Source organism: Dromiciops gliroides, chromosome 3, assembly GCF_019393635.1.
Source record: "Dromiciops gliroides isolate mDroGli1 chromosome 3, mDroGli1.pri, whole genome shotgun sequence".
Taxonomy (NCBI): domain Eukaryota; kingdom Metazoa; phylum Chordata; class Mammalia; order Microbiotheria; family Microbiotheriidae; genus Dromiciops; species Dromiciops gliroides.
Genome location: NC_057863.1, coordinates 487782828 through 487805990, shown reverse-complemented (window position 1 = coordinate 487805990; position 23163 = coordinate 487782828).

Here is a 23163-nt window from a genome sequence, read left to right as displayed (position 1 = left end):
GCCTCAGATATGTATTAGCTGTGTGACCCTGGACAAATCACTTAACCTCTTCATGTGTAGAGTTGGACTGAAGTGGCCTCTGGGGTCTACTCTAGTTCTGAATGCTTGATCTCTAATCTCTCCCATAGCCAAACTTGCCATTAGTTTTCCTTACTCAGATGCACTGTCTTTAAAGGGATTCCCTTTAATGTTCATTATTTCTATAACAGATCTAACAAAGAAATACAATGGTGACTTTATTCCTCATTTGTTTGCCTTTTCACCTTAGGGACCTCTAGGGCAATACTTGTCAAAGTAACATTCATGACTTTCAGAAGTCTATAAATGACTTACCAAGTGTTTGGTGACTACAGTCTCACCTTTTTTCTGCTTAGGAATAAAAATAAACAGTCTCTTCCCTTGGGTAAGAGAGTGCTGTTCTTCAAACATTTTGCAATTCAGATTTTGTACCGCACTACTTCCCCTAGTTAACAATCTGGCTTTTGGAATTTCTTTTGGAGCCAAGGTTGTCTTGGTTTCTTAGGACTCTGGTAATTTGGAAGCTCTTTCCTACTTACATTTTTACTCATTGACCTTATTCTTTATTTCAATTCAATAAACATTTATTCACACTTGCTATGTTCTGGGTTTTGTGCTGGGCCTAGAGATACAAAATCAAAAACAACAACAAAAAAGGAAGGAATGATAGAAAGAAGAAGGAGGGGGCAGCTAGGTGGCACAGTGGATAGAGCACCAGCCCTGGAGTCAGGAGTACTTGAGTTCGAATCTGACCTCAGACACTTGACACTTACTAGCTGTGTGACCCTGGGCAAGTCAATTAACCCCAATTGCCTCACCAAAAAAAGAAAGAAAGAAGAAGGAGGAAGGAAAAAGGAAGGAGGAAAGAAGAAGGAAGGAGGAAGGAAAAAAGAAAGGAAGAAAGAAGAAAAGGAAAGAAAGGCAAAGAAGGAAGGAAGAGAAGGAAAGGAAGAAGCAAGAAAGGAAGAGAATGAAGGAGAGTCCTTTTCTTTAAAATTTTCATTTTATAAGTCACTAAGTATCTATCTCTGTAATCTTCTTGAGGCTATACTGCAGGAAGAAGCTTTGCAGGGTTTGAAAGAGCTCATAGCATTAGCATTAGGAACATAAAAATAGCTTGATGGAGTATATGAGGTGTTTAGGAAGAACTGGTGTGAGGCCTGGTTGAGACCTTTTCAGGGCTGCTCATCCAACTCTGGTGTCCAGCTCATTTCTCACCTATGCCTCTAAGAAGCTGTAGCATGATGAGGAATCATATCCTGGTAAAACAGTCTTAGCGGACAGGTTAAAAGTAACTGAAAAGCCTCAAACCTGTCTGTAAATTAGGAGTACATCTATCCCAAGCATGCAAAGTCTTCCTCCAGTGGAAAGAATGAATGAGAACAATTTGTTTCAATGGTCACTAAGATGCCTGAAGCTAGAGTTGTGGAGTGCTTAGAGTTTCATCAGACATCAAAGATGCCAAGGTCATTCCCTGGGCCATCTCCAATCAGCTGGACTTTTATCTTGCCACAGGACTTGGATGACTGGAAAAAGAGAGTGAGGCTGACAATTTTGTGCTACTCTGACACATCCAATTCATTTGCAAGTTAAGACACCACCCATGATATCATTGTTTCTCTTTAAAAATTCAAGCTGAACATCAATGGCTTGATTTAGTGGAAAGGATGATGGCCATAGATAGACACTGGAGAAACTTGGGTCTAAATTCTGACTCTGGCACTAGAATTATACCTAGTACAGGATAATAGGAGCTTTACCTTTGCTGACACGAGGGAATATTTCTGTGGGGCACTCTTCCTACTTGGTGGTGGGGAACTAGGGGAAGGTATGCTTCTTTGTACCTTGACTAGTGGTTGTCTAGTACCATTACCCAGGACCTGGACTGCTACCACAAGTGTCTTGTCATTGGATCATCCCTCTCCAAGGGTCATCTTTCTCTTGTGAAAGTGCAGGCAGTCTCCAGGTGATATATCCTCTGGTCAGAATGTCCTCTTTATTGTCACTGTACCCTTCTCCCTGGCCCCTGATTCCTAACAACTGAATTTGTCTAGTTCTTGCTAGTCTGACAATTACTAGCTGTTTGACCCTGCATACACAGGGTGTGCCTTAGTCTCATTTTCTTGATCTGTAAAATGATAAATTTATTTTAAAAATAATAAACATTTTTATTTAAAATTTTGAGTTTCAAATTCTATTCCTCCTTCCCTCCCTTCCCTCCCCCCCTTCCTGAGGCAGAAAGCAATCAGATATAGTTATACATGTGCAGTTATGTAAAACATTTCTGTATTAATCATTTTGTATAAGAAAACTTGAATAAAAGAAAAAAAGAGTGAAAAATATCATGCTTCAGTCTGTGTTCAATTTATATCAGTTCTTTCTTTGGAGGTGGATAGTATGCTTCATCATTAGTCCTTTGGGGCTGTCTTGAATCATTGTATTGCTGAAAACAGTGAAGTAATTCAGAATTCTTCATCAAACAATATTGCTGTCACTGTGTACAATGTTCTGTTGGTTCTGCTCACTTCACTATACATCAGTTCATACAAGTCTTTCCAGGACTTTCTGAAATCATCCTGCTTGTCATTTCTTATAGCACAATAATATTCCATCACAATTATATACCACAGCTTGTTTAGCCATTCCCCAATTGATGGGCATTCCTTTGATTTCCAGTTCTTAAGCCATCACAAAAAGAGCTGCTATAAGTATTTTTGTATAAATAGGCAATTTTCTTTTTTTGGATGGCTTTGAGATATAAACCTAGCCAAGGCATTGCTAGATCAAAGGGTATGCAATTTTATAGCCCTTTGGGCATAATTCCAAATTATTCTCTAGAATAGTTGGATCTATTCATAACTCCACCAACAGTGGATTAGTTGTCCCAGTTTTCCCATATCCCCTCCAACATCCAATATTTTCCTTTTTTGTTATATTTGCCACTCTGATAGGTGTAAGGTGATACCTCAGAATTGTTTTAATTTGCATTTCCTTGATCAATAGTGATCTAGAGCATTTTTATATGACTATAGATAGCTTTGATTTCTTTATCTGAAAAATGCCTGTTCATATCCTTTGACCATTTATCAAATGGGCAATTACTTGTATTTTTATAAATTTGACTCAGTTCTCTATATATTTGAGAAATGAGGCTTTTATCAGAGATGCTTGTTTCAAAAATTCTTTCACAATTTTCTGCTTCCCTTATAATCTTGGTTACATTAGTTTTGTTTGTGCAAAAACTTTTTAATTCTATGTAATCAAAATTATCTGTTTTAAATTTTTTACTGCTTTCTATATTGTCTTTGGTTCTAAATTCTTCCTCTATCCATAAATCTGACAGATAAAGTATTCCATGCTCTCTTAATTTATTTATGATATCACCCTTTATATGTAAATCATGTACCCATTTTGACCTTATTATAGTATACAATGTGAGATGTTGGTCTATACCTCATTTCTGTGGTTTTTGTCAAAATAATTAGTTTTTGTTCCAAAAGCTTGGAAAATGATACATCTTTTGACAGGAGGACTCTGAGGAAAATTCTCTCTGAAGATCAAAGTTCTAGATTAATGCTAATTATTATGCTCCTTGTCTATACTGTAGCAATTTGTATAAACACCTAAATATTCACTAAAGGAAAAGAAAGATCACAGAATTGGAAGGTAGTTTACAGGTTATTTAGTCCACCTTCTTGCTTTTACAGAGGAGGAGAATGAAGCCCAGACAAGTCAAGTACTTTGGCCAAGGTCACACACATAGTAAAAGGCAAAGCCTGGATTAGGACCCAGGTTCTCTGTCTCCCAATCCAGGATACTTTACATGATGAAGTTATCACAGATCAGGAGACTGGCAAGGCAAGAGAGGTCAAATACTGTTACAAGGAACCACAGGAAGTTTTCACATTCTTTCCTTGTCCTGGAACATGGTTATAAGAATAAAAATTCACTCCTACTTTAAAATCTTCTCTCAGAAGGCTCATGAATACACTTGGACAGCTGAACTATCAGATGAGTATGACCTGAGCCAATGATCTCATGGATGACTTTTTTGATGTGACAACAGTCTAATCCTGGACTGTCACATCCATCCCCAGATATCATGCCAGAACTTTGCTGTAGGCTTAGGGCCTGCTTTCTCACTATTCTCCTGGGCTTACTGCTCTCATCAGGCCATATTTTCCAAACAGCTGGACTGCATTGTGGCAAGTTGTGCACCACATGGAATACATTTCCATTGCCAGCCTCTAAGATTGAGGGCAGATGTTGCTTTATGAAAGTTTGGTCTAGAACTGACGACATTGGGCATACACATAACTGATAAACTCATGATGTTAGGGGAGGAGCATTTTCATTTTCCTGAAGTTTCTTCCTTTTCATGGATAATCCTTATCATGGAATCATCAAATCAGAGCACCAATCAGAATACCTTCGTGATTGGGTTAAAAATCTGTCTCCATTGCCTTATGAATATCTTATTGCTTAGAACAATTAGGACCAGAAATCCTTGCCATGAATTATATCAAGCAAAAGAATGGAATGATTCCATTTTTAAGAATGTTTAAGTATGTATTTTTAGAAGAGTCAATTTTCCTTGGCATATTGGGGGGGGTCTCATTTAGACTGGTAGAAGCATGAGGGTGATAGAGGAGGGTCACTATCATTAGAATCAATAATCAACAACCATTTTAGTGCCCACTATAGGTCCCTCACTGTGCAAGGTGCCAGGGATAAAAATATAAAGAATGAAACTATCCCTATTAGCAAAAGAGATTTCTTTTTACTGGTGGAGACAACAAATGCATAGGTACTTCTAGAAAAACTAGAAAATGAAGAAATACAAACAAAATATAAGACACTTAAATTAACAATATTAATCACTAGCATTTACATATCACTTTAAGATTTTCCAAACATTTTACATATGCTATCTCATTTAATCTTCACAACAACAAAGTGAGGGTAGGCTCTATATTATACCCAATGACAAGGTAGTTAAAAAGGAAGGGCTGTAGCAACTGAAGTGGGATAGAGTGGGGTGGAGATCAGAAAAAAATTCATGTAGAAATTGATTCTTGAATAAAATGAGGAATTCTATGAGGTGAAAGTAAGCAGGGAATGCATTTGAGGGATAGGGGATGGCTCATGGAAAGGCATGTAGGGTAGGAGGCAGTGTTGTGTGCATAGAATAGAGCGGCCAGTTTGTAGAATCCTACAAAAAACAATGCAAACATCTATCTTTGGAGCTGAAGGTATGATCTTTCCTGTATGTGTAGGAAGAGTAAGACCCAAGGCAAAAATAGAAAGTTGGTAAGGTTTATCTTTAATATTCCTCCCATCCCCTAGCACTTCCCTTCCTCTGGTACCAAATTCCTTTGTGCTGCCTCTACCCCTAAAAAAACTTTGACTATAGATTTTCCTTTTTCCTTCCTTGATTCAAAATATTCCTTTAAAGATTTCCCATTCCCAGGGGACAGCTAGGTGGCCTAGTAGATAAAGCACCAGTCCTGGATTCAGGAGGACCTGAGTTCAAATCTGGCCTCAGACATTTGACACTTATTAGCTATGTGACCTTGGGCAAATCACTTAACCCTCATTGCCCCACCAAAAAACAAATCCTATTCCCAGCTAATCTGACAGGTTAGTAGGTCCTAACTAGTTGTAATTTTCAGAAAAACCCAGGGATGAAATCAAAGATCTTTCAATCCTTTCATGTAATCACCACATTTTACCTAAGGCTTCCTGAAGATTGTTCCTGAATCCAAAGGAATGATGGAGAGACCGTCTGGCATAATAGAAAAGAACATTTGTTTTGGAAGCAGAAGGTCTTCATTTGAATTCTGGCTCTGCCCTTTATGAGTCGTGTGGCCTTAGACAAATTTTTAAATTTCTCTTGATCTGTAAAATGAAAGGGCTGGACTAGATTAACTTTTTTGCTAATAGGGTTAGTTTCTTCTTTAAATTTGTATCCCTGACATGTAGCACAGTGCGGAACTCATAGTAGGCACTTAAATGCTTGTTGATTGCTGAAAATATATGAAATGTAAAACACTTGTGGACCCCCACCTCTACGAAGGAATGAGTGGGGCACATCTCATTTTTTTCCTTTTAAACCATGTTTATTCTTTATACCTTTGCAATATTCACTATTTTTTATGGCCGTTCTTTTGATTTACACTGTTGTACATTGTTTTCCTGTTTCTGCTTACTCTACCTTGAATCAGTTCATTTAGATCATTAAATTTTTCTATATTTATAACATTTATTTTTTCTTATCATAACATTCCATTACATTCATACATCACAATTTGTTTAGCCATTTCCAGTTAATGGGCACCTAATTTGTTTCTAATTCTTTGTGAAATTTCCAATTCTTTTGTGAAAAATGCTCTGATATAAAGTCTGAATATTGGATCCTTGGAAAATAAGCCCCACAATACAATTTCAGGATCAAAGAGTACGGGCATTTTAGTCACTTTATGTGAACAATTGCAAAATGCTTTCCAAAATGGTTATACTGCTTCAGACCCCACTAACAAAATATTAGTGTGTTTTTCTTTCCCAAACCCCTTCAAAGTTGACTTCCCATATTTGTCATCTTTGGCAATTTGTAGGGTATGAAGTAACACTGCAGAATTGTTTTGAATTGCAATTCTCTTATTATTCATGATTTTATATATTCTTTCATGAGTTTGTTGGTAGTTTGATTCCTTTTTTGAGAACTGTTTATATCTTTAGATGAATTGTATATTGGGAAATTGCTTTTAGTTGCATGTATATACATATATATTATATATATGATGTATTATACACATGTATAATACATAGATATTATGTTATACATGTATATGTTTTAATTATTTAAATATCTAGTATGCTACACCCTTATCAGAGAAATTTGATTCACAGTTTCCTACCCACCATTTAACTGCTTCTCTTCTTATCATAGATGAATTAATTTTGTTTGTGCATAATGTTTTTAGTTTCATGTAATCAAAGATATCTGTTATCTTTTGCAAACACTGCTTTCCCTTATTTGGTTAAGAATGTACTTGGGGCAGCTAGGTGGCGCAATGGATAGTGCACCAGCCCTGGAGTCAGGAGTACCTGAGTTCAAATCCAGCCTCAGACACTTAACACTTAGTAGCTGTGTGACCCTAGGCAAGTCACTTAATCCCACTTGCCTCATCAAAACAAAAAAACAAAGCAAACAACAAAAAGAATACATGTACTGGGGCAGCTAGGTGGCGTAGTGGATAGAGCACTGGCCCTAGTGTCAGGAGGACCTGAGTTCAATCCAGACTCAAACATTTAACACTTACTAGCTGTGTGACCCTGGCTAAAGTCACTTAACCCCAATTGCCTCACCAAAAAAACCCCAAACAAACATGTACTACCCATAATTGTAAGAAATGTATGACGGGGCAGCTAGGTGGCGCAGTGGATGGAGCACTGGCCCTGGAGTCAGGAGTACCTGAGTTCAAATCCAGCCTCAGACACTTAACACTTACTAGCTGTGTGACCCTGGGCAAGTCACTTAACCCCCATTGCCTCACTTAAAAAAAAAAAAAAAAGAAAAGAAATGTATGATCGGGGGTGGCTAGGTGGCGCAGTGGAGAGAACTGGCAGACCTGAGTTCAAAGCCGGCCTCAGACACTTAACACTTACTAGCTGTGTGACCCTGGGCAAGTCACTTAACCCCCATTGCCTCACTAAAAAAAAAAAAAACAAAAGAAATGTATGATCTACTTCTCTTCTATTTTTAAAAATAATATGATCATTGATATTTAGGTAATAAATACATTTAGAATGTACTATGAAATAAAGTGTAAGGTGTTGGTCTGAGCCCAATTTTTGGTAGACTGCTTTCCATTTTTCTAGCAGCTTTTGTAAAATACAGAGTTCTTTCTGAAGTAATTTATGTTTTCTAGTTTATCAAACTCTGGGTTATTGAGTTCCATTGTTTTTGATTCTCCCTTGTCTAGGCTGTTCCATTGATCTACCTCTCTATTTTTTAACCAGTACCAGATGGTTTTGATGACTGCTCTTTTGCAATATAGTTTGAGGTCTGGAAGTGCTATTCTCTCTTTAATCCTTACCTCCTTTGATAATTTTCCTTGATATTCTAGATCTTTATTTTTCCAAATCAATTTTGTTATTATGTTTTCCAGTTCTGTAAAGCACCCCTTTGATAATTTGATTGGCATAGCATTAAAAGTGTAAATTAATTTTGACCAAATTGTCATTTGTTTATTACATTGGCAAGGACAATACAACAATAATGAACACTTAATATTCATCTAGCTATTTCAATTGTACTCAGGCAATCAGAAAGGGATGTCAACAGCCTGAACTTTTAGTCCCCTGAGCTAACCAAGACTGGAGGATAGGAAAATTAGCTTAACATACATGGGGAGAGAGATTAGTTATATTTTCCCTATACAACCAAACAGAATCTCACTCCTTAATTCAAGTAAAACATAAGTTCTATGAGGGCAGGAACAGTATCATGTTTCCTTCTCCTTTATTTCCCAACTAGCCAATACGTGCCTTATACATAATAGAGGTTTTCTAAATGTTTGTTTGTTGGATTTTTTGTTGAATTGAATCTCAGTAAGGTAGGCTGGCTCATAATCAACAATTATAATTATTTTAATTAGCTTGCTTAGGCTGACCCTGAGCACTGAAAGAGCAATGACCTAGCATTACATGAGTTGACATTTCTTGATGCCTTAGGACACATGACTAAAACAGAACTTCTGTCTCCAAGTAGAATCTATGATCCATCCTTCTAGAGAGATGAATATGATTTTTTTTTGTTTTCATTTTTAATAAGAATGCCAATATGGATAAAATCCAGTTCCTCTAGCAGTGTGTCAACTCAATCTTTTTAATGTATATTTCATTTTAAAAAAATAAACCATAATTCAGAGTCTAGTTTTAGTTCCAACCAGAGTAAGGAGATATGGGGAAAGAGAAAGACAAAAAAGCCAAAAAGAAAGAAACATAGAGGGTATGGAAGTAACAGCATAGACACTTATATTAATTGCATATGTAAAGAATGTTGAAATATTATAGTATTCCTTCTCACCTTCTTCCTCTTACCATTCCACAGACATATGTTGAGTATATATAGGTGTGTAGGGAAAATGGTGGCAGGAAAAAGACCCTATCTTTAGTCCCAGATTGATAAAAAATATATACAAGATAAATAGGATGGGATGAAGAATTAGTAGAGTGGGAAAACTGGAGATATGTACTATGTAGAGCAGTGAAGGAATGAGGAAGGGAAGAGAAAAAATATAAGGCAGGGGAAGTATGGGCAAAATATTATAAATTAGTACCAGATAGAAAGTGGGGCTTAGACACAGTGGGTCTCACATCACACTGAAGCACATGGTGAAGGTGGAAGAAATAGGGTAAGAACAATCCTACCATAATCTCTATTACCCCCAGATCTTCAGTCAAGTCTCCATTGTGTGTATAAGTATAAGGGAAGGGATGAGCAATGATGGCAGCTGGCAGGCTAGTTTTTCTTTGGAGAATGCTGTGTCTAAAGAAGAAAAAGGAAGGAATCCTTTAATTATCTGTGTTGCCCTTGGCTCTTAGATCCTTTTGCAACCAAGTCAAATAGGTGGAGTCTTGCTATCCAAACCCTTTGGATTCCAGGACATGCTAGAGGATGATGCCATCCTTCTTCTTCTATAATAGATGCTAAATAAATATGTGTTGATTGATTTGTGATGAGAGTAACCAGAAATGAAATGAATATTTATAGATAGTCTAGTATCTTTGTGATCCTAAGTACCCTTTCTTCTAATTCAGTTCTAAACAAATTAATCAAGAACCTACCATGTATAAAGTACTGTTGTATTAGGGAATGCAAAGATAAAACAGCATAATACTTTCTTTGAAAGATTTTGCAATAAAATGGGGGTGATAAGACATGAAAATAAGTGTAAAAATACAATAAGGAATGATGAAGAGTTTGGAGAGAGTGCCACAAGAAGTGTGAATTTGTGTGTGGGGGGGCATAAGAAATTATTCAATTGATAAAAGGAAGTACTTCTAAGAAAATTCTCTTTGCCAAAGTCTTAAAGAGTGGCCTAGGGTACTGAGAAATTGAGTGACACTTGGTCCAGCCAATATGTGCTCGAAGAAGGCTTTGGATATAAGATTTTTCCCTTAAAAGGCTGGTTCTTATTCTCCTAAGCCATGTTTCCTCTGCCCGAAGATGCAGTAGCACCAGCAGATCAAGTTCTGCTGAGGGCATCAGACAAAGCTTCTTTTGTGTGTGTGTGTGTGTGTGTGTGTGTGTGTGTGTGTGTGTGTGTGTGTGTGTGTGTGTGAATGAGGGTTAAGTGACTGGCCCAGGGTCCCACAGCTAGTAAGTGTCAAGAGTCTGAGGCTAGATTTGAACTCAGGTCCTCCTGAATCCAGGGCTGGTACTTTACCCACTGTGCCACCTACCTGCCCCTCAGACAAAGCTTCTTGAGGGAGGTGGAACCTAGCTGGGCTGGAAGAGAGAGAAGGATTTCAACAGGTAAAGAAACACTTATTAGATACTTACTAGTGCCAGGCATGATACACAGAGGAAGGAAAGAATAAGACAAAACAGGATGGTCATTGGTTATCCAGTTTGTCTGCAATGTAAAACTAGGAAAAGCTAGTAAAACTAGGCTGAAGCTAAGTTGTACAAGTCCTCACATGGAAGGCTCAGGTGTTTTTTTTATTTTGTCATAGAGGCAACGGAGAACCAGGAAAGGTTGCTGTTAGGTTGTTATAATTGTTGCAATTGAGAAGTGATCTCTGTATTAGAAAGATTGCTCTGTCAATTGTGAGAAGGACAAAGTTGAGAGAAGGAGACTGAAGACTGGAAGACCAATGCAAAAGTTTTACCAAGGTCTAGGCAAAAAATAATGGATGCATGAAATACAGAAAGGGCAATGTAAGTATATAAGGGAACAAATGCAGTTGACATTGTGAAGGTAGGATCAAGAGTACTTGGCATTTGATTGAACATAGAGGATGAAGTAGTAGGGAGTAAAAACAAAATAATGGGAGCTCCTACTCCCTTTTATGCCACTCTACCTCTGTCCCCTCATATATCAAAGTGAGACAAACAACTGAGGAACATTTTGTGTTTTTGTTTTGTTTCATGGGTTGCCATGGCCAAGAAATATTCATCGCCTGGTGGCCAGCCTTCTGGTGATGAGCATCTCCATATTTATCTAGGCTGGTCACAGGACAGCAGAAACATAATATGATGCTCAGTCCATACTTGAAACTTTTCCAGACTAATAGAACATGCCAGAACTTGTGTTCTATTGGCAAAGCCTTCAAAACATCATGGCCAACTCCATGGTATGATCAAGCACTGGAATAGGACTTTTTTGGAGTTGTGAAAGTCAAATTGAATAAGGTACATAAAAGGGGGCAGCTAGGTGGCACAGTGGATAAAGCACCGGCCCTGGAGCCAGGAGTACCTGAGTTCAAATCCCATCTCAGACCCTTAACACTTACTAGCTGTGTGACCCTGGGCAAGTCACTTAACCCCAATCGCCTCACTAAAAAAAAAAAAAAAAAAAAGAGAAAGAATAAGGTACATAAAAGTACTTTATAGTACTGTATAAATGCAAACTGTTACAGTGATGATGATGATGATGATAGTTTTATTAATCATTTAAATGGCAACAGGGAAAGGCAAAAAATCCTGTAACTTTGCAAAACATAAGCTAATTTACATTTTCTCTAAGTAAAAAACCTGCATTTTATATTAACAAACATCTTGCTGCTATTTTTTTCCTGTCAGGTAGCATCTCGTGGGGTTATCTTGGTTTGCCCAGCCCACAGAATAGATTCACCAAATTTGGTGAATAGAAAAGTATGTCCATGTTGGTATCTGAGGGGAACTGAAAAGCTTATGAGTCATTAACATTTCCCTCCTACTGCCTTGCAAGTGCCTAAAATATTATTCTGATTATTTAATAGGCCCTCTAGGCATGTGCCTGGAGCTTCTGAAGTGCCCAGGAGTCCACATAGTTATTAGAAGCAAAGTTCCATTGATTCCCTTCTCTCCACAGAATACAAAGCTCCCATTCACATTTCAGCAAGAAGAAAGACAAAAAATTCCAAGTTTTTAGAAGCATCATGAATATATAATGTGAATAATTTGTCTAGAAGAGGGTCTGGTGGTACTGAATAAGGTGAAAACTGAATAACATCATATCCACATAAATGAAATTGATTATAGTCAAACAGACAAGAATTGACTCAGTATTGATGTAGAAGTTATATCCAAATCAACTGTAATCAATCAATAGTTAGTCTATGAAACTGTTAAAGCAAATTGATCAAAATCAATACCAAATTAGAAGACTAAAAATGAGAAGTTAACACATGCTTTTGAGGCACTCTAACCTAAACTATTTAAATAAGATGTTGACAATGAAAGAATGAGAAACAAACAAAAGGATGGACCTCAATGAAGTTTCTCCATTTCCTAAGGAAGTTAAATTAATGTAAATTAAGCATCATAATGAGGAAACCAAAGGAGAATAAAAATCCCCTCAACCAGTGAATACTTGATTTCCTTCACATATAGAAAGATAGAGCAGCCAAGAACAATGCTGCTTTTGAACACAAATAAAAAATAAATCTTAGGAAAGAGGATTGTTGATGATTGTGAGTTTTGCCTCATAAAAGAACAAGAGATTTGGAGGAAAAAGTCCAACAACTCCACTTCAGTTAATTGAACTCATTCTGAAAGGATCTAAGAATGAAACTGAATGGAGAATAAAAAACACTTGAGAAATAAAAAAATATATCTTTCAATATTTCTATTAAAAACAATTGTCTTTATAAATGACACATTTAGACTCTAACCTAATACCTAGAAATGACAATAAAGAAAATGAAGCTGGGAAGAACAGCAGGACTAGACCAGCATATAGAGGTCAGTTAAAACACAATTTTAATGACTGAGGAATCAAATCTTAAAATATCTCAAAGGAGGGAGGCAACCAAACACTTAGGAAAAAGAAAAACATGGTTTCTTATGATTACATAAGAAGGTTCAAAGGACTATTAATAACTATCAACCTACATGCCTACTTTTCTCATATTTTGCTAAGCAGAGGGATATTGCAGCCAAAGATAAAGTCATTTTAAATGGCAAACCCATTTGCAACAAATTCATAGTACAGTAGATGACTACAACTAATGTCACTTCACAAAACAGAAGTAAAAAGAAGTATTGCAAGAACTTAAGTGAGAAAGTAGCAGTAATATCAAAGAAAAAGTAGAGCCAAGAGTCTAGATCCATCCAAATATATGGATACTTTGACCAAGTATCCCTGCATCCTCCATGGTGCAGATTGCAACCCATCCATATTTTCTAAGAGTGTTTTAATTACCCATGTTCTACTATAAATCCTCAATGCAGAGTCTATTCAACATACTGAAGGTTTTCCTCAGCTTATGGAAAGGGGGCTCTTTTGATATTGTGTGAATAACAATTAAGAATGAGTTCCTGGCTGAATACATACATAAATAATCTATGCTAGAAGTAACACAATTCTAAAGTCATGTAGGGTTCAATTCTTAAAATATCTCATAAAGGGAAAGATTAAGAGGAAAAGTAAAGTTCAAGGACGATACGTTAGCTGAGAGAGAGAGAGAGAGAGAGAGAGAGAGAGAGAGAGAGAGAGAGATCAACAACTTCTGACCCACAGGACTACTTTCTTTTCTCTGTAAACAGGAATGGTCTATGAACTTTTAGAAAGTAATCTTGATGAAAACATGAGGGCACTGGTGGGTTTAAATAGAGATTTCTCATATGGCCACATCACTAACTTATAGATAAAGAAAATATAGATAAACTTATAGAAGACATCATGACATATGTGATTATGAAGATGACTTTGTACAATGATACATTACCAATGACATTAAATGAGGTATAAAGCTGGAAGAAAAATATGCTCACTAAAAGTGCACACTAATGTCTTTAAACATGTTCTGCACTGCATTCAAACAAAACAAGAATTCTTTATTTGTGGTCAAGGTTCTCGAAATGTTTTGATTCACAGGAGACATTATACTACTAATTATATCAAGCCCAAAGAACAGTATAAAAATTTCCTTATTTAAATGCAAAGAAATAAAGAAGAAATCTACACTTGAAAAGCAATTAAAATGAAGACTACCTGTTGTCCAAATTGTAGTTAATGGAAACACTGAGCAGGTGCTATAGAGGGTCAATTATTTGCCCTTTCAACTTCATTGTTTTCTCTGTTTCTTTTTTTGAGGCAGTTTACAACTTAGTTTCATGTTGCATCTGGACCCACTAGTTGCTAGTATCCTCCTCTCTCAGATTACCTTCCATGAAGTCCATGTATCTTATATTTACCTAATTATTTACACAGTTATCTTGACAATAAATTGTAAGCTCCTTGAGGGTAGGAGCAATATTTTTTCTTTTTTCTTTCCTTTTTTTTTGTGGGGCAATGAGAGTTAAGTGACTTGCCCAGGCTCACACAACTAGTAAGTGTCAAGTGTCTGAGACTGGTTTTGAACTCAGGTCCTCCTAAATCCAGGGCTGGTGCTTTATCCACTGTGCCATCAACTGCCCCCTTTTTTGTTTTTGTTTTTTTTTGCAGTGCAATGAGGCTTAAGTGATTTGCCCAGACTCACATAGCTAGTAAGTGTCAAGTGTCTGAGGTTGGTTTTGACCTCAGGTCCTCCTGAATCCAGGGCTGGGGCTGCACCACCTAGGTACCCCAACTAGGAACTAAGTGTTGATATTTTTGTGTATCCCTAACACAGTGCCTAGCACTTAGTAAGGTATTCACAAATGCTTGTTGACTGACTGAGACTGGGTTGAATAGGATTGAATAGAGAGTGACATGGATTGCATCTGGGAAAACACTACTGAATGCTTTCAATGATCACAATCAGTTTATTGCCATTAAATCCTCTCTCTTTAAATCAATATTCTTCTGGTCATAGGGTCATAAGATTGTAGAATATAGTTCTAAAAAGGATTTCAGAGGCCATCTACACTCCTCATCCTATTTTACAGATGAAACAACGGAGGCCAGAGAGGGCTACGTGTGATAGGGCTGTTTATCCTGCCAGTGATAACAAGAAGCCATAGACAGCATACCCAGGTCCTCTGACTCCAAATCGAGCTCTCTCTCCCCTTGAGCTAATGAATGATCAAGTCAGAATTCAGCCACATCTTTTGACTCCAAATTTAATGTTCTTTTAAATTTAATGTTCTTTTATATCAATCTACCTTCCAGTGGAGAATTTTCGTAAAACAATTCTAGAAGTCCTAGTATAGCTACACCGAGTTTAAAGAATGATTTTACCCCAAGTTTAAATGTACTGTACAGCCAGTTCTGGCTATTCCAATACAGTCACTGGAATTAATTGCTCATACAATTTTGTACTCTCACAGAAGTTACATATTATGCCTACAAAGTGTCCTAACTATACTTTTATGTTTACACTTCTGGTCTGAAAAGAATTTTGATATAAAATCCCTTGGGAATAGAGCATGTGACTTTTATTTGGGTCATTCCATCCTTGAGTTGGGGAAGTGGTAGGGGAGAAAAAAAAAAAAACACTGAATCACTGCTGACAGTGTAAAACCCACTCTATCCCCATCACTTTTCCAAAAATAGGCACAAAAATGCCATCATGTGTATCCTGGTTCTCAAAACTATCTTGCCTCTCTTATGTATACATTTATACAATGTCCCAAAAGTCTCAGTGCATGTTTAAGTCTTAATAACTTGTACCTATTAAAATTTACTCCTCTTGGGGCAGTTGGGGGCACAGTGGATAAAGCACTGGCCCTGGCTTCAGAAGGACCTGAATTCAAATCCAGCCTCAGACACTTGACACTAGCTGTGTGACCCTGGGCAAGTCACTTAACTCTCATTGCCCCACAAAAAACCAAAAACAAATTTACTCCTCCTCTTCCTCCTCCTTTTCTCCTCTCCCCCTTCCCCTTCCTCTTCCTAGTAGTGCTTTTCTTTCTTCTCCACCTCCAGGCTATTAAATAAATAGCTTAACTAGCCATACTTGTCTTCTCTCTATTACAAAGTAAGCTCTTTGAGGGCAGGGATTGTCTCACTTATTTCAGTCTTTATATGCTCAGTACTTAGCATAGTGCTAGGTACATAAACATTTCATAATTGTAGATTGATTGATTCTGCATTTAGAGTCTACATGAGGTTGAAGGTGCTATTCCTTGGAGTGAGATATCTGGGTAACCCTTCATCCTGAGAGGTTTACACACACTGATCACATCATAGAGTGCCCCAGAACTTATAGATCTCTCTTACTCAGGCTTTGATCTGAGAAGTAGTTTATCACAGAACTATTTGGAATATTTAGGTTGGAAACATGACATTTGGAATGTTCTATAGATTTACTTTTTTAAAAGCTCTTCAAATGCCTCCTGAACCTTTAAAAAATTAATTTTATGCATCACAGATGTTTTTAAAAGATGGTCACATTTAGTTAAATTTCTTACAAAGCCCAAGTAAAAGGTCAATTTGTTTGGATTAAAGATGCTGTTTGTATAAGAACTGAGTGGATTTAAGCCAGAAGAAGCTCTGGTTTCAGTAGAGGTTTTATAGAAACAACTTTTTAGATTTAAAGCATTTTGTTTCACTTTCTTGTTTGAAGTCTGAGTAGTTTAAGTGAGGATCACTTGAGTGGCCTGTCAGCATCCAGGGAAACTCCTGACTGCACTCCAATCCTACCCCCATCTTTTGTACAGGTGTGTGGCATGTGCAAAATGTGTCCCAGCATACAGTATTCTGCCTTGATGCTAAAGGTCGTATTTAAAGGTTCCGTTCCACTCAGATGTCCCTTTCTCCTACCACTGGCTGACCTTTACAATCTCCTTTGAGTCCCCCAGATAGACTCTTTATGCAAATGAAAGGAAATGCAATCCTTGCCAGCTAAGTGAATAGTTAAAGGAGAAATTATTAGTGGGATCTGCTACTCATACAATGAAAGAGTTTTTCTTGTACTGTTGAGGCAAGAATATTGGATTTTGCAACAAGCTTAAGAAAAGGAAAGAGCTGATTTAGTCGGTTGTCACCTTTGGCCCACTCTTTTACCACCTGCTGACTTTAAGTAAAATTTGTCTGAAGATGAGGATTAATGTAATGGCTGCTTCCATTACTTCTCTACTTCTTTTTTTGGGGGGGATGAAATTGGATCATTCTCCTTCACATTCCTTTTCCTCACCTGCTCTTGGAAGCAAATTTAATTCTCTGGAAGAAAATACAGTCCAGAACACACACACACACACACACACACACACACACACACACACATCCAATCTCAACACCAGCCTCTCTTACAATTCAGAGGTTTGACTGTAATCACAAATACTTCTCTTCTGAGCTGTTTATGTTACACAGTTTATTCCATTAAGGTTCAATTTCAGGTGCTCAGTGAAACCCAGATGGCTTGAGGCTGGTTGTCCTAAATAATATAAGCTTCTACAAGTAATAAACAATATCTTTGACCAACTTCCTCAAAGATTCATTTTAAAGTTCACAGGAAACTCCAATAGCTCATTGTTTACCAAACTTTGCCTGCTTTATGGTTCTTTCCACTGATGGCATAGAAAAGTTAGACCATCTGAGAGGTAGATTTGCTTGCCAGTGTGGCTTCCTAACAGCTCTCAGCTATGTTTGAATGTTGGGCATTGTGTCAAAGAGGATTGTTAAAGTATTTCTTCTGTTTACTTTCAGTCCAGTTCAACACTGAAATGCTATTTAGGCATCCAGTGGCCTGAGAATATTGTACATTAATGAAGTATCCGTCAATTTGTCCTAATTTCTAGACATTACTTCAAATATAGCATTTTTTCATATACACATATAGATAAAATATGTATATGTCAATTACTTTATATGAGTGCTTGTCTTTCAAGGCTTGATTTGTTTCCTACTTCAGGCCTGAAATCTTATTATCCTAGCTCATACTGATCACTCCCTTCTTTAAACTTCAGTTGGATTTTGAAAATCCAATTCAACAAATATTTGTTGAGCCATAACTGTATCTAAAACACTCTGTTCTTTGTTGGAGATATAAAGATTGAAAAAGAAAAGATTCTGTGCTTTACAATCTGGTAGGGAGGATAAGATGGTGTACAAATAATGATAATGCTTCTTACAATATGGTAAGTATATAAGAGGGATCAGAGAAGGAGGAGAGATTTGAAGAGGGAGAGATCCCATATAGCTGGGGAGAAAAGAGAAGGCTTAGTGAAGTAAGCAGGATCCAAAGTAGCTCTTGAAAAGAGAGAAGGATTTCAATGGGAGAGGGAGGAAGGGCAATATGAGGAGATGTGTTTCATACAATTGTCTGGGTTGTATATAAATGAATGGAGATGAAAGAGGGCAGGGCAAAAAGAACTATGAGTTGTGATATGTGATTGGAATATAGAGTATTCAAAGAAGTATAGGCATAGTGATAGGGATAAGGATAGAAAGAAGAACAAAGACAGAGAAGAGACTGAATTGTGAAATAAAACTGAAAAGGTCAGTTGGAGTCAGATTAAGTAGGGTGTTGAATGTTAGGCTAAGTTGGCATTGTACCCTGGAGGTAATGGGAGCCACTGAAAATTGTAAAGTAGAAGGATGATTGGATCATACCTGTGCAGATGAATGAAGGTTGGATTGTATAGAAGAGAAGTTAGAAGTAAGGAAACGAGTTAGTCTTAAATGAGATAGCAGCAACAGGAGTGGAAAGGATGAGATGGATGTGATAGGAGATAGGATAGACTGGATCAGTTAACTGATCAGATGTGGGAAATGATGGTGGTGGTGAAGGAGGAGAAAGAATTAATGATGACTGAAAAGTTTGGAGCCTTGACAACTGGTAAATTGATGATACTATCTATTGAAATAGGGAAGTTAGGAGGAGAAGCAGGTTTTGGGAGAAAGATTCAATTTACTTTGGAATATCTTTAGTGTGAATCATCCAACTCTAAATGTTGAACAGGCAATTGAAATGTGGGACTGGAGTTAGAAGAGACAGAGTTAGATATAAAGATGTAGGAATCATTGGCATAAAGGTGAAATTGAAGCTGTGAGCATGGATGAGATGACTAATGGGGGACTATGTAGAGAGAGGAGATCAAAGGATAAATTTAAGGGATGTAGTCATTTAGGGCATAGGGAAAGGAAGATGAGTCAACTAAAAAGATTTAGAAATTGTCAGAGAATAAGAGAAACAGAAGAGATTAGCAAATGGAAGCCAAGAGTCAAGAGAATATGAATAAAACTTACATGGTTACCAAGTGAAAATGATTCAGAAAGATTAAAGAAAATAAGAACCAAGAAAAAGCTGATAGGACCACAGAGTTTAATACTTTATAATTGTCTAATTATTACATCCATGTTTGTCTTGTCTCCTTCTTAGATTATAAGCTCTAAGATAATAAAGGGCAAATCATACCTCTGAATATATCATAGTTTGGTGTACCAAGTAGACATAATAACCACTTTTTGATTGTTTGATATGTAATTTGATTCTTACACACACATCCAATAATATGTGCTGTTAAAGCTCTATTATTAATTGAATGTGTTATGAATTGTTGCTGATTTGCCACCAAGAAGGAAGCCTATTGAGTAATGGTTTTGGTACAGAAGAAGACCAGAGAAGACTACTGTCTGGAGCTGAAGACTCCTGTCTTCTGGAGCAAGCATCTGGCCAACAACATTCTTTGTGCTTTACTGTGTGAAGCAAAGCTTTATGGTACTTATCAAAGAAAGGAAGAGGCAAGGTCCCTGCCCTCAGTGAACTTTCTGTCTATTGGAAAGGGACAAAATAAATACAAGGAATAGAAGAAAAGAATAAAAAAATCACTGGAGGATGAGACCATATGCATAACTAGCTACAGGTGAAATGATTAAGCTCACAAGAGAATGTATGCTATTTGAGGTCAGGTAACTCTGTGTGTGTGTGTATGTGTGTGTGTGTGTGTGTGTGTGTGTGTGTGTGTTCCCAGTGCCTTATACTTGATAAATAACTTGAACAGGATTAAATTGAATTGACAAGAGCTACATATGTTAGATCAGAGGACTTCTAAGATGCTAAGACAGTCCAGTCTACGCTTTTAATGGCATGATAAAAGGACAATCCCACCTCTGCCAATTACAACCTGTGTGGAATTGATCAAATCATTTTACATTTGAGGAAACTAAGGTTCAGAGACATGATTTCTAAGATCCTTTCCTCCCCTACCCCCACCTCATGCTGTTGATTTTTAACATACTGGGGATGTGTCCTGAAAATTCATATCTTTACTTTTAAAAAACATTGATGATACCTCATATTGGTGATATGGCCTGTACTTTTGAAGTGTTTTCAAATCTATGTATGGTTCATATAAACTTTACACAAGAGGCAGACTACTGTAGGTATCATTTTTCCCATAGTACTTTGAGGAAACTGAAGTCAAGAAAGGCAAGTGATTTGCCAAAGGCCATACAATGAGTTAGTGCTAACATAAGGACTCAAATCTCTGTCTCCTAACACCAATACACTACTTATTCCACATGTTGTCTAATTGTGGATTTTTTTTTCATTCATAAGAGATTTATCTAAATTCTTTTTAAGGCTCATGCCAGGAGAGATTCTTAAGCTGTTTGCTAAAGGTGTTGAGAGATGGGCTTTTACAGAGAAGAAGGAAAGAGCTTTTTATTCAATAAGTCAGTCAATATGTATCTGAGCATCCATGCCTGGAACATTGCTTGGTAGTGGGAAATGGCTTGTTTGAGGACCTGGAACCAGAAAAAGCAGAGAATCTCTGTGTGGGGATGGGCAGGAGATGAGGAGGGAGAAGAGGTATTATAAGGTAGGTATAATTAAGTCGCACCTAACATTAATGTGATAGTTCAAAGACCACAGATGGAATTTAGAAAGACAAGGCACTGCTAAGGGAACTTAAAAGAGATGGTTGTGTAATTTAAATGGCAAACATCACTGTACAAATTACTTGGGACAAACAGTTAATTTTGATATGGTTTCATTTTGTTACATTGGTGGTCCAGTATGTGTTTTTAATGCCACTGGGCTGACTCAGATTGTGTGGTCTGAACTGGTTTGAGCTGGTTTCTATACCTTTAATTAGTTCTCTGTTGGTTAAGTGCTGGATTTCATACCATATATAAGGAATTCATACTGTGTATATATATGTAAGTTCTCTTTTATTGTATTTTTAATTCTATGGTTTTTGAGAATGGATATTACTCCTATAAAACACACAAATTGTAGTTCTTTCAGAAAATACCCCAGCGACTGTTGGAGAGAGTTCAGTAGCTATTACTGTGGGAGTAATCAAATGTTTCAAAATTTGTTCAAACCCACAATGAAACAAGATCACTAGAATTGAAAAGCAAAGGAAAGCGTGGTAACAAAATGAAAAATAATGCCCAGAACTGATAGTATCACTACAAAACAGCCTAATTAAATTTGTAGAAACAAAGACCTTCCCTGGGACACAGCAGCTAGAGGGGGTGATTATTGATTCCTCTACAGTAATGCATAGGCTTCTTAAGGTTAAAAGAACAGAATGAAGAAAAATAAAAACAAAACAAAACAAAAACAAATAGCTGCTAACTGTTCCTATGGGGAAAATAATATTTTTCAATAGGCAAGATAATATAAAGATTGGGAAAAGGTAATTTTTCATTCAAGGATATATATGAATACTGTTGTTGGGAGAGGTCCCAGTGAGTCAGTGAGGTCTGGGCATCTCCATCAGACTATAAAGCATTCACCTAAAAATGTTTCAGGGATTAATTTTTTTTCCAGTGGGCCTGGAAGTCTTGTCCCCTTTTAGGGAATGATGAACTTTGATAAACAAATTTGTACTATGAGAAGCAGAATTATTCTGGAATTATAGAATTCCCAAGTGGAGATGAGATACTGTCACATGATTTTCCATCAAGTCACACTTCATGAAAGTTTAGGTAACTTATCTAAGAGATGGAGATAAGCAAGATTCAATGGACTGGGAACTTGATGAATTAAACCCTATCTAAAGCCTATGGGATATATAAAATTAAGGCCAGACTAGGAAAAATGGACCATTCATTAAAGGCATACTTTGTGATAAAATGTGGTTTTATGATGGAGAATTACAGGATATGTAACAAAATCTTATGAACTCAATGCCAAATCTTGCAAAACAAATTATTTCAACAAAAGGACATATTGCATATTACATTTAAAAAAAACATAATAAGATAACAAACATCTAATAAGCACCTACTGTGTGTCAAACACTTTTAAACTCTGTGGATACAAAAAAAGGCAAATGAGTCGTTAATCTCGAGGAGTTCACTAGTTAATGTGGGGAGACAGTATGAAAACAACTACATACAAACATGCTAGTACAAGATGAATTGGAGGTAATAAATCAATAGGAGAAAAACAATAGAATTAAGGAGGATTGGGAAAGATTTCTTGTAGACAGTTGGATTTCTTCTGGGTTTTGAAGGAAGTCAGGGAAACCAGGAGGTGGAGATTAAGAAGGCGAGCATTCCAAGTTTAGGTGATAGTCACCAAAACTGTCTGGAGCTAGGAAATGGAAAGTCTTGCTCAAGGAAAAGCAGGAACGTCAGTGTCACTGGAATACAAGATGTGTATGTATGTGGAGGTGGTAGTGTAAGGTAAAAGAACACTGAAAAATATGTGAGGCAGGCTATGAAGGACTCTAATGGAGGATTTTATTTTTGATCCTAGAGGTGATAGAAACCCCTGGAGTTTTTTTGAGAAGGGGCACAATATGGTCAAACTTGTTTTTTAGGAAGATCACTTTGGCAACTGAGTGGAGGCTAGCATGTAAGCTTGGGTAACTGGGAGCAGGATGGTACCCTTAATAGTAATAAGGAAGTTAGGGAGAAGAGAGGTTTTGTAAAAGTTGTAAGGTTTAATTTAATTAAAGTGGTTCAAGTTGTCAATAAATTTAATTACTTTGTCTCAAGTAATTCATAGACCACTATACTTCACATACACTTGTGTTGCTACTGTATAGTAGGAGTGGAAGGGAGAAAGACTGGAGGTAAAAAGTCTCAAGGATTTTGTATAGCCCTTAGA